This window comes from Oncorhynchus gorbuscha, unplaced genomic scaffold (assembly GCF_021184085.1).
Source record: "Oncorhynchus gorbuscha isolate QuinsamMale2020 ecotype Even-year unplaced genomic scaffold, OgorEven_v1.0 Un_scaffold_8833, whole genome shotgun sequence".
Classification (NCBI taxonomy): Eukaryota; Metazoa; Chordata; class Actinopteri; order Salmoniformes; family Salmonidae; genus Oncorhynchus; species Oncorhynchus gorbuscha.
In genome coordinates this window covers 8,292-12,123 of record NW_025751926.1, presented here as the reverse complement: position 1 = coordinate 12,123, position 3,832 = coordinate 8,292, and the positions used below count along the sequence as shown (strand labels likewise).

At 45.9% G+C, this 3,832-nt stretch overlaps 1 long non-coding RNA gene across 1 annotated transcript; it reads left to right on the top strand.

Moving 5' to 3' along the window:
- The first annotated feature begins 826 nt into the window (after nt 1–826).
- Nucleotides 827–2,810, top strand: LOC124030021. The gene is made up of 2 exons (XR_006837886.1): nt 827–1,041; nt 2,357–2,810. It is a non-coding gene; the product is annotated as an uncharacterized LOC124030021 (long non-coding RNA).
- Nucleotides 2,811–3,832: the final 1,022 nt, after the last annotated feature.

Genomic DNA, 3,832 nt, shown 5'->3' with positions numbered 1-3,832 from the left:
ATGATATTGGTCGCGTGTACGTATTCAGCAGATGGTATTGGTCACGTATTCAGCAGATGGTATGGTCACGTATTCAGCAGATGGTATTGGTCGCGTATTCAGCAGATGGTATTGGTCGCGTATTCAGCAGATGGTATTGGTCGCGTATTCAGCAGATGGTATTGGTCGCGTATTCAGCAGATGGTATTGGTCGCGTATTCAGCAGATGGTATTGGTCGCGTATTCAGCAGATGGTATTGGTCGTGTATTCAGCAGATGGTATTGGTCACGTATTCAGCAGATGGTATTGGTCGTGTATTCAGCAGATGGTATGGTCACGTATTCAGCAGATGGTATTGGTCACGACTCAGCAGATGGTATTGGTCGTGGTATTCAGCAGATGGTATTGGTCAGTGTATTCAGCAGATGGTATTGGTCAGATGGTATTGGTCAGATGGTATTATCGTATTCAGCAGATGGTAATGGTCGTGTATTCAGCAGATGGTATTGGTCGTGTATTCAGCAGATGGTATTGGTCAGATGCAGATGGTATTGGTCAGATGGTATTGGTCGCGTATTCAGCAGATGGTAATGGTCGTGTATTCAGCAGATGGTATTGGGTCACGTATTCAGCAGATGGTATTGGTCGTGTATTCAGCAGATGGTATTGGTCAGATGGTGGTATTGGTCAGATGGTATTGGTCACGTATTCAGCAGATGGTATTGGTCGTGTATTCAGCAGATGGTATTGGTCAGATGGTATTGGTCAGATGGTATTGGTCGCGTATTCAGCAGATGGTATTGGTCAGATGGTATTGGTCAGATGGTATTGGTCAGATGGTATTGGTCAGATGGTATTGGTCGCGTATTCAGCAGATGGTATTGGTCAGATGGTATTGGTCAGATGGTATTGGTCGCGTATTCAGCAGATGGTATTGGTCACATATTTATGAACTTGAAACAAGCTTTATTAGTATTTAATCAGTGAGACATTAACATGAGCCCTCCTTCCTTCCCCAGGTCTGTTTGCTACTCCTCTCCCTGGCAGGTCTACCTGAGAAGGTATAATACCCCCACACCTCTCTATACTACCCCCCCCACCTCTCTCTCTACATACACCTCTCTCACTATACTACCCCCACCTCTCTCTCTGTAATAACCCCCTACACCTCCTCTATACTACCCCCCCACCCTCTCTCTCCATAACCTCCTCACTCACTATACTACCCCCCACCCCTCTCTATAATAACCCCCACACCTCTCTATACTACCCCCACACCTATCTCTATAATAACCCCCACACCTCTCTCTATAATAACCCCCACACCTCTCTATACTACCCCCCACCTCTCTCTATAATAACCCCCCACACCTCTCTATACTACCCCCCACCCCTCTCTATAATAACCCCCCACACCTCTCTATACTACCCCCACACCTCTCTCTATAATAACCCCCACATCTCTTCTCTATAATAACCCCCACACCTCTCTATACTACCCCCCACCTCTCTCTATAATTACCCCCCACACCTCTCTATACTAATCCCCCACTTCTCTCTATACTACCCCCACCTCTCTCTCTACATACACCTCTCTCACTATACTACCCCCCACCTCTCTCTCTATAATAACCCCCACACCTCTCTATACTACCCCCCACCTCTCTCTCTACATACACCTCTCTCACTATACTACCCCCACCCTCTCTCTATAATAACCCCCACCCCTCTCTCTATAATAACCCCCACACCTCTCTATACTACCCCCCACCTCTCTCTATACTAATCCCCCCACTTCTCTCTATACTACCCCCCACCTCTCTCTCTCTACATACACCTCTCTCACTATACTACCCCCCCACCTCTCTCTCTATAATAACCCCCACCTCTCTCTATACTAATCCCCACACCTCTCTCTATAATAACCCCCCACACCTCTCTATACTACCCCCCACACCTCTCTCTATAATAACCCCCCACACCTCTCTATACTACCCCCCACCTCTCTCTATAATAACCCCCACACCTCTCTATACTACCCCCCACCTCTCTCTATACTAATCCCCCCACTTCTCTCTATACTACCCCCCACCTCTCTCTCTACATACACCTCTCTCACTATACTACCCCCCACCTCTCTCTCTACATACACCTCTCTCACTATACTACCCCCCACCCCTCTCTCTATAATAACCCCCACACCTCTCTATACTACCCCCCACCTCTTTCTCTATAATAACCCCCCCCACCTCTCTCTATACTACCCCCTCACCTCTCTCTCTATACTAACCCCCACTCTCTCTCTACCTCTCTATACTAACCCCCACACCTCTCTCTCTCTATACTAACCCCCACACTCTCTCTCTCCCTCCCCAGGTGCAGTCATTCCTGGCTCGTCAGGTGCCCTTCCCGTCCCGCCTGGGAGACCCTGCAGAGTTTGCTCACCTGGTGACATCACTGGCTGAGAACCCCATGATCAACGGAGAGGTCATCAGGCTGGACGGAGCCATCCGCATGCAGCCCTGATGGGGGAGGGTCTAGTGGGGAGTACAGTTGCATTTCAGTCACTCTTATCCAGAGCCACTTAGTGAGTGCATACATTTTCATTGGTACTGGTCCCCGTGGAATCGAGCCCACAACCCTGGCGTGCCAGTGCCTTGCTCCACCCACTGAGCCACACGGGACATTTGGACACCAAATGGAATGTAACACATGTACCCCTACTGTAGCTCAAATTAATGTTTGTGTGTTTCTGTTGTTCATATCCACAGCACTGCAGTACTCCTCTATGCTCTCTGTGGTTTTGTAACTAATAAAAAACCTCATCCTCTGCTGTCTATCACACTTTCTCCTCAACAGTACGAACATGGTAAGTTTTTCCAACAGGTTCAGCTGAAATGACGCCACTGCAACAATAGAATGTTGTAGAGAACACATCAGGGCACCACATCAGGGCACCACATCAGGGCACCACATCAGGGCAGCACATCAGGGCAGCACATTAGGGCAGCACATCAGGGCAGCACATTAGGGCAGCACAGCACATCAGGGCAGCACATTAGGGCAGCACATTAGGATGATAGATGTAATCTGTTCCATTAGGATGATAGATGTAATCTACTCCTCCATTAGGATGATAGATGTAATCTACTCCTCCATTAGGATGATAATGTAATCTACTCCTCCATTAGGATGATAATGTAATTTACTCCTCCATTAAGATGATAGATGTAATCTACTCCTCCATTAGGATGATAGATGTAATCTACTCCTCCATTAGGATGATAGATGTAATCTACTCCTCCATTAGGATGATAATGTAATCTACTCCTCCATTAAGATGATAGATGTAATCTACAGGATGATAGATGTAATCTACTCCTCCAATAGGATGATAGATGTAATCTACTCCTCCATTAAGATGATAGATGTAATCTACTCCTCCATTAAGATGATAGATGTAATCTACTCCTCCATTAAGATGATAGATGTAATCTACTCCTCCATTAAGATGATAGATGTAATCTACTCCTCCATTAGGATGATAGATGTAATCTACTCCTCCATTAAGATGATAGATGTAATCTACTCCTCCATTAAGATGATAGATGTAATCTACTCCTCCATTAGGATGATAGATGTAATCTACTCCTCCATTAGGATGATAGATGAAATCTACTCCTCCATTAGGATGATAGATGTAATCTACTCCTCCATTAGGATGATAGATGTAATCTACTCCTCCATTAGGATGATAGATGTAATCTACTCCTCCATTAGGATGATAGATGTAATCTACTCCTCCATTAGGATGATAGATGTAATCTACTCCTCCATTAGGATAATTATTAT